The sequence below is a fragment of the Palaemon carinicauda genome, chromosome 14 (genome assembly GCF_036898095.1).
Source record: "Palaemon carinicauda isolate YSFRI2023 chromosome 14, ASM3689809v2, whole genome shotgun sequence".
NCBI classification, from domain to species: Eukaryota; Metazoa; Arthropoda; class Malacostraca; order Decapoda; family Palaemonidae; genus Palaemon; species Palaemon carinicauda.
In genome coordinates, this window is record NC_090738.1 from 110,475,662 (window position 1) to 110,485,661 (window position 10,000).

Below are 10,000 nucleotides of genomic sequence, written 5' to 3' on the forward strand. Positions count from 1 at the left end.
GAGCAAAAGAGTTAACATTGTCTATATGAAAATAGTATTTTATTCTTAGAAAAATTAGAATTTTCTATTTAATACGTAAATAAATTATCACTTATTTAACAAGGCGAAATGTAATTCAATAAATTTTTATTCTTCTTCTCTACAAGAAAAAAGTGGTTCTTTAAAAACTACAAATATATATTACAACTTTTTTTATTTTCTAAACTTTCTCAATTCCTTAACCTCATGAATTAAGATCTTTTAATGAATTTAAAAGAAAGAAACCACAATCTTTCCTGTGAATGCTGAATCGCATCACCTCCAGAGCTCAATAAGATCACCTTTTCGAAGACAAGAGGATGAAGATTCAATCAACGCGTTCTAAGCTCCTAAAACAAAGATGCATTTGCTTGATATATTCCATCGTGATCATACCCTCCTTGTTGTGATATTTATGCATGGTTAGTTGAAGAAATACCACACGAAATAGTGAGAAAAAAGATCCGTTAGATTGCTAGTTTGTCTAATTGATGACGGCTCTTTTATTAAAATACATCGAATTGAGTGAAATGAAAGTTGTATGATAGCAGTGAAAGAGAGACGAGGGATGGGGATCTCTCCCTAAATAGTTTTTTCAAAGAATGAAACCCTGAGTGTGAAAGGGAGGCGTTACTGAGAGATGAGTAGAAGAGGAAACGTCAGAGAAGAAATATAAAATGAAAGTTAGCTCGTGTGAATAAATTTCCATAGGGCTAAAAAACTTCTCTCTCTCTCTCTCTCTCTCTCTCTCTCTCTCTCTCTCTCTCTCTCTCTCTCTCTCTCTCTCTCTCTCTCTACCTGCAGGTCTGTTGAGCAGAATCCATCTCCTTTAGACCAGAAAATGTGGGAAAAATTGCAGTAGCTGGAGGCTCTTTCTTCAATTTTTTCTTACCTTCAAGAAATGTTTTTTGTTCTACACCTTTTGTGAAGTGTCTTGCTGAAAAGATATACCGAAAATATTTTGATTGATTCACATTTGTGTTTTTTGGATTTACCTCAAATTTACTTACTGTTTCGTTTTCTTGATATTTTCACTGAATACTTTAATGAATTTTGAATTCCTCTGATAAATTTGCATGGCAGTTACATTACATTATGTGCATGTATTTTATCGATTACATTACCTCATGACGACACATTATTTGTTCTTCCACCACTTCAAGCATATTTCAATCACCTTATGTTACATACAACTTTGTGTATACAGCTAATATTTTATCCATCCATGTGATCCTCGGATTATACGGTACAATTATTTCTTACTTAAGTCACCTGTACTTAAAAAGAAATTACTCATCACGTATACCCTTATATATATATATATATATATATATATATATATATATATATATATATATATATATATGTATATATATATATACATATATATATATATATATATATATATATATATATATATATATATATATATATATATATATATATATATATATATATATATATATATACGTAGCGTTTCCAGCATAGTTCTCTCGTCAGTGCTAGAGTGTGGACGTGTTGCGTCGAGCTCTGCCATTGATGCCGATTCATGATTTAGCTTTGTGTTTCTCGCATAGAATATCATTGAAAATATATTAGTTAGTCTTATGGGGAAACCTAAGTGATAAGAAACAGTACACCATGTGTGCTCCTAACTACATCTGCTTCAAATGTAATGAAACAGATGGAGATCGGAAAAAATGGATAGTATGTGAATGGAAAAGAGATGTGTTTATATAGTGACAGCCATCGGTGAGAATGAACGGATTAACCTAGACTGGTTATGCCCGCAATGCTTACGTGAAGCCAGACAAAACAATTTAGTAATATTGAAATTAAAGGAAGATGTAAACATGAGAAATCTGGCCTTGAACGAAAAAGATGCGGAAATATATGACTTGGAAAAAAAACCTGCGAACCTTAGCGCAGATGCCCTGACCACTGACCTCACTGAAAAAGTTGTCATTCTTGTCATGAATATGGAATTAATTAAAACATTTCAAACATTGATAAACCCAAAACCGGAGAAACCGACATTTGCTGACAAAGTTAAGGAAGAAAATCTGTTGAAAATTAAATCAACAAATACAAGTAAAATTACCGAAAGAAAAAGTGAGGTTGAACAAGCACTTAAAGACATTCCTATACTTAACACGAGGTCAACTACGAATGTAAATGTTGTAAACTTTGCAAAAAATATGATCAGAGAAGAGACGGCAAAGAAAATTCAGAAATTGGTGGCTGACACTAAAACGAGAAGAATCGGAAAACTAAAACCCAAAATAGTGATATGCAATGTATGCAATGATGAAGATGATGATGTTAATCCTTTGATTCAAGGAAATCGCTGCCCTGACCAAATCTAAAATATAGAAGATAAGATAAGTGTAGTCCTGAAGGAAAGTGCCTTGCATCAGGGGGACCACACACTATGTGCTGAAATGTGATCCTGGAGTTCGGAAGGCTATTCATGATAATGGGGACAAAGTTTCGTTACGATGTGGTATCTATAACATACGTGATATGCACCACGTGATCACCTGCTACCACTGTCAGGGGTATGGACATTTTGAAAAAGATTGCAAGTCTAAGGTTGAACATAGAGACTGCGGGAAAGGTTCAGGGAGACACTCCACCAGGGAGTGTAATTCACAAGTGTCAAAGTGTATAAAGTGCACAAATTTAAATAGACCAAGTGACCACCCTGTAAATTCTAGAGACTGCAATGCTTTTAACTTGGAATTGAAAGGACTAGCGGAAATCACTGATCATGGTTACTACGCATGTCATAAACTGTGGCTATGTACATATACAATATGTAGGTAATAAGACTGTTGAAATTCGAGAATTGATAAACGAGAAATATTTAGATATACTAACATTATCTGAAACATGGCTAAATAACTTGGACAAGGCAAAGATCACTGAAATGACAGCCCCTACACATGCCTTCTTTCACATACCGAGAGAAGGTAGGTCTGGTGGGAGTGTCGGACTCTTTATTCATAAAAGTTACTCAAACCTAAAAACGTTGAAAAGAATTAGTGTAACAAGCTTTGAATATCTAGAAATAAAATTTACGCCAAAAAATAAAAGAATATCCTTTATAACAATCTACAAACCTCCTACAACAAACACTAGTATCTTTTTTGAAGAATGCGGTGCGCTCATTGAGATGATTACCATAGAGGAAAGCGAATTGGTTATCTGTGGAGACTTCAATTTTTGGATGGATGACGCATCAAAACCCAAAGCTTTGGCATTTAGTGAGTTACTAGAATCATATCGACTAGTGAATAATGTTGACTGTACAACTACTTTAACTGGGCATACGCTAGACTTAGTTTTAAGTGATGACATGAATAATATTGTATCAGAAATAAAAGTCGAGGAGAAATGTACTATCTCCCCAATACACAAACTCATTACGTTTAGTCGGCCTCTACAGAGACATGCATTAGTAAAGAAAATTAAGTTTAGACATAAATCAGATTTTTCTCCCACTTTATTTATTGAAGAAGTTTCAAAGAAAATAAATGATACTATCAACATTCCCTATGATCATGATGACCAAGCCAAGTGTGTTAACTGTGTTATGACCACTTATAATAAAGTGAGTAAAAGTGAATATGATACCAAGTGCCCACCGATGGAAAAGACTATAACCGTAATATACCAATCTCTTTGGTTTGATGGAGAGACTTTGGAAAAAAAAGAGGGAAAAAAAGACGTACAGAAAAAAAAAGTGGAATAGCTTAAAAACTGAAAATACTTAGGTAGAATACAAAACTGCTGCGTGTCAGTATAACTACCCAATAAGAAGAAGAAAAAAAAGTGAATACTATAAGAGAGAGAGAGAGATCCTTGAAGCAGCAACAGACATAAATAAGTTATATCGTCTCCTGAATAATGTAATGGGGAATGTTAAAGACAAGAAACTACCTGATGGATGCAGTGACCAGATTAATGATACACCAGGCACTCAGACAAAATTAATACGATTTAACAACATAACACAAGATGACATCCCCAGAATAATCAAGAGGGCAAAGAAAACAAACTGCGCGAATGATCATATGCCCATATCTAAAGCAATTGGAGAGAGACACTTTTCTAGTCTAGTCGAAATAAAAATGAGAATAGTAAATGCAAGTATTGATGAATGTAAGTTTCCTAAATCTGAGAAAATGGCTATAATCACAAGAGTTCTGAAAAATGCACTAGACTACCAGGAATTAAGCTCATATAGACCTATTTCAAATCTATCCTTTATCTCAAAAGTGCTTGAATATGTAATTCTTGAACAATTACTCCGCCACTTAGAAGTAATAGAAGCTTTACCTGACAACCAATCTGCTTACAGAAAACTATACTCTATGGAGACAGCCATCTGCTCTGCTGTAAATGATATGCTAGAAATGATGGATAAAAAGAAATGTGGTATCTAAATTCTGCTCGATCTCAGTACTGCTTTTGATACAGTGGTACATGAACTGCAACTAAATGATCTACGGTCCATCGGCATTGAAGATCAAGCCTTCGAATACCTAAAAGACTACTTAGTTAGTTGAAATTACTCTGTACAAATTGGAAACTCTTATTCATTGTATGAACCCTTAAACAAAGGGGTACCCCAGGGTAGTGTACTTGACCTAATCTTATTCTGAATCTATACTATTGGTGTATCGAAAATACTACAAAGGCATGGCGTGAAGTTTAAACTATTTGCAGATGAAACTCAGTCTTACTTCTCCATAAATGATATAGATGACACTACTGAAACTCTAAACCGAATCCTTGATAGTGTTAGAGAATGGAGGACATTTAAAAAATAAAATCAAGTGAGAACTAAACTTAATTCATGGTGGTGGGCAAGAGTAACAGCGTGAGAAATTTAGGTGATATTTAAATGAACAAAAATAATGACTCTGTGCCGTTATCTAGTAAAGATTAAGATCTAGGTGTATTTTTTTTTACTGCAACCTATCTCTAAATACCCAAATAAATAATATAATAAAAACTACTGGGTATAATCTAAGAAATGTATCACACACACGTGCACGTGTGCGTGCGCGCGTATGGAATATCGTAAGAATGTCAGATAATCTACATACCTCACTCATTTCCCTTAAGGGCTAACAACAAAGCTTATACAATAAGTATAACTTTCAATAAAGAACCAACATAAGAATCAAAAAGGTAAAGCGTGGTAATGTGAGGAAGATAAGGCCTAATAAAAAAAAGAAACTAAGATATTTTTTCTTCAAAAAGCGTTGACTTGAAAGTTTATTCTCACATACGATGTAGAAATATGATCTTCCTATTTTAGGTTAGAGAACAAATATTTTACATTTCTTTCATATAATAAAAATATCACCTTGAATGAAAAACAAAATTCCTATGCTTACCAGGAGTTTAGTTTAGACACTGGTTTAACTTATTTTCTAAATTTTTTAGATATTTAGTCCAGATCTCCTTTATAAAAATGATGATTTCTAAAACCACTTTTGAATAAAATCTGTGTGTTTATCCTCATTGGTAATCAGAGAGCTAATGAATGGTGTAATTATCACGCAAATGTCATATTTGAATACCCAATATCATATATCATTTATGAAATAATTATCTAATTATATCCATCAAGTAAAAGAAGGATATTGTTGATCAGAAAGAATATTTTTACTCAAATAACTATAAATGGAAAAAATGTTTATACTAGAGATATCCAATGAACAAATACTTTTTTGATTTTAATATTTTTGGAAAGATCCCGTTGTCATACTAACATGTATGCGTGACTGTGATAAATATCATATCTTCTGTAATCGGGAAATAATGCAAATTGAACCACTATTTACGACAGATTTATTGCTATAATGGAAATATACTTTTTCGTAAATTGAACGTATTGTAGTGCATTGGTAAATTACTAAAAGGAAAATAATAATAATAATAATAATAATAATAATAATAATAATAATAATAATAATAATAATAATAATAATAATAATAATAATAATAATAATACTGAGAGACCATCCATAATCATGTGAGTAGAGGATGAACTCAAAAGTCATGAATATATAGAAAAGAGATTGATATATTCCCTATTAAACTCATTTGGTAGGTAAAAAATAAACCAGGTAATTGACAAAAATCAAAATAAAACTTATGAAAGACTCCAGCGAATAAGCATCACCTAAAAACTGCTGCAGGAATTTCTGAACTCCGTAAAATGAGATTATACCTGGGGGACGATGTCCGAACCAAACTCAGGTTTTCCTTTGATGTGGGAGTAACAAGTTTTAATCAGGTGAACCGAATATTTAATGGGATAATGGGGGTGAAAAGGTGACAAAGGGAAAAGAAGGAAAATAAGAAAGTTTTTTTTTAATACCATCTCCTCAAAATCACATACATACATACATACATACATACATACATACATACATACATACATACATACATACATAAAAAGATGGCTAGATAGATGAATTGATACACTTGAACATACACACAAACCTACACACACACAAAGGAGAGACATCTGGTATCATATGGGAAGAAATTGAGTGTTGGTGGTGGAGTGAAGAAATGGAGAAAGTTGTGAAAAATAAGGAGGCAAATAAGAGATGGGAAGAGTCACAGTCAGGGGAAGACCGAGAGAGGTTCAGAGAGAAAAACAAGGGGGTGAAGAAGGTAGCAGCCCAAGCTAAAGCTAAGGCATATGATGATGAGTATAATGAGCTGGGGACAAAGGAAGGATTAAACAAGAGGACAAGCTATCAAAGACTAGAAATAAGAGCACCAAAGATATAACACACATCAAACAAATAAAAGATCAAGATGGTGTAGTACTTAGAAAGGAAGAAGACATTGTAAAGAGATGGAAAGAATATTTTGAACAGCTGTTAAATGAAGAAAATAATAGATTATTAAGAGAGCATGGACTGGTGAATTTTGGCATGGTAATAAGTTTCTCTAGGCAAGAGGTAATAAATGTACTGAGGAAGATGAAGAATGGGAAGGCAACTGGACCAGACATGATTCCTGTGGAGGCATGGAAAACTTTAAGAGATAAAGGAGTGAATATACTGTACGATCTCATGATAAAGATTTTTTAGCAGGAAAAGATACCAAATGAGTGGAGTGGGAGTATACTGATCCCAATCTTCAAAGGGAAAGGTGATGTCTAAGAGTGTGGGAATTACAGAGGTATTGAATTGATGTCCCACTCTTAGAAGATAATGGAAAGGATGATAGATACCAGACAAAGAGAAGAAGTAGAAATAGGTAAAGAGCAGATGGGATTCATAAAGGGGAGGGGAACAACAGATGGTGTAATTTGTCTGACGCAACTAATGGAGAAATTCCGGGAAAAGCAAAGAGACCTGCATGTGGTATTCATTGACCTTGCAAAGGCTTATGACCGAGTCCCAAGACAAGAGGTATGGAGGAGTCTGAGGGAGAGGAGGGTGCCAGAGAAGTAGTTCAACTGATACAAGAGATGTACCGTAATGTATTTACTAGAGTGAGGAGCAGTGCTGGGGAGACAGAGGGTTTTGATGTGAAAGTAGGATTACACCAAGGGTCGGCTCTGAGCCCATTTATCTCTAACATAGTGATGGACGTTTTAATAGAAGAGGCAAGGGAGGCAGTACCATGGAACATATTGTATGCAGATGATATTGTTTTGTGCGCAGAGAGCAGAGAAGATCTGGAAATGAAATTGGAAAGATGGAGGCAAGTACTGGAGGACAGAGGAATGAGAATAAGTAGATCTAAGACAGAATATATGTGTACCACCAGTGAGGGGGATCATAGAGAAAGTATTCATCTTAGGGGAGAACAGATAAAGAGAGTTGATAAGTTTAAGTATTTGGGATCCTTTGTTAACGCTGGAGGAGGTATGGAATATAAAGTTAAACATCGGGTACAGGCAGGCTGGAACAACTGGAGAGCAGCCTCAGGAGTTTTTCGTGACAAAAGAGTACCACTGAGGTTAAAAGGAAAATTTAATAAGACACTGGCAAGAACAGCAATGTTGTATGGAACAGAAACAACAAGCATGAGGAAGACAGAGGAGAAGAAGATGGATATGGCAGAAATGAGAATGCTTAGGTGGCTGTCTGGGGTAACAAGAGAAGATCGGATGAAAAATGACTACATAAATGGGTCGACAAAGGTGGTGGAAATATCAAAGAAAGTGCAGGAAGGGAGGCTGAGATGGTATGGACACCTGATGAAGAGAGATGAGGACCACGTTGGGAGACATACTATGGATATACAGGTTCAAGGAAGAAGAAGAAGAGGGAGACCATGAAAGAGATGGAGGGACTGTGTGAGAGGAGACTTACAGGAGAGGGGGATTGATGAGGCAGAGGCACAGAATAGAAAAAGATGGAAACGGCTCATCCGCTACGGCGACCCCATATAAAAATGGGAACCAGCTGGGAAGAAGATATATATATATATATATATATATATATATATATATATATATATATATATATATATATATATATATATATACATATATATATATATTATACATACATACGTATATACATGCATATATATATATATATATATATATATATATATATATATATATATATATATATATATATATATATATATATATATATATATATATATATCCACTCAAGTACCTAAGATTCATCGCAAAACAAGCCTCTATGCAAGTGACCATCAGTGATATAGAGGAGCAAAAATGCTTTGGTAGTCAGGGGAGGAAACTCCACCAAGAGGGATTAGTCTTAATTGCTTGGATGTTGTGGACGCGAGATAGCTTTTGCATTCAATGCTGAGAGAGCAGACGCTGCCTGTGATAAAATGTAACTGATTTAACAAGCGTTTCTCTGTAGTTATTATTATTATTATCATTATTATTATTATTGTTATTATTATTATTATTATTATTATTATTATTATTATTATTATTATCATTATTATTATTATCATTATTATTATTTTTTGCTAAGCTATAATCTTAGATGGAAAAGCAGAATGCTATAAGCTCAGGGGCTCCAACAGGGAAAATAGCCCAGCGAGGAAAGGAAATAAGGAAAAAAACTAGAAGAGAAGTTTAGGAACAATAATAACATTTAAATAAACCATTGATATATAAACTATAAAAACTTTAAAATAACAAGAGGGAATCTTATATGCAAATTTGTATTAATAGAAAAAAGGACGTTTTGATAAATAGAAATGCTTGTTATTTCTGTTCAGTTATAGTTGATGTTAGTTTGGTTGGCCACTATTAATATCATGAAGAAGAATGGGATTGATATTCTACAATTGATATTATATCCATCTATGAAACTCGAACAAAAAAAAGGTAACGTTCATTGATGTAAGGAATTAAACTTCAGATTTAAGAGGCATTTTCTTATGTAGATATTCTTAAACATAATCCTTTTTTATGATTAAAACAGTGGGTATTTTTAACAAAGAGATGATAGCTGTACCGGTTGAAGAACCTAAACTGATGTAGTATTCGTATGTAGAAATAGTTGATTAGTTGAATAATCGAGGTAATTATTGAAGAGTATTTCTTAAACACCATACATAGTGATTTCGAATGATGAGATGAAATATCTTATACATATCAACAAACATTAAAAACATGATATTATACGTCATCCAATCTTTATTTTTTTTTTTCAATATTACTTTCACTAAATTCATCAAAGTAATCGATAAAATAGGATAATGAATCATATAATTTGTGTTTTTTAACATTTTCATTAACTGATTATATTCCAAAAACTAGAAATAGTCATAAAAAGTCGTGTTAATTTTACTTATGTTTTTGGGAGTTTGTTTTCTTTATTCATATCTTAATTTTTCGTTTTACATCCTTAATAATTTACAATTTATTGTTTTGTAAACAAGTATGGCCATCCTATGTCCAGATAAATAAATATGATGTATATATATATATATATATATATAT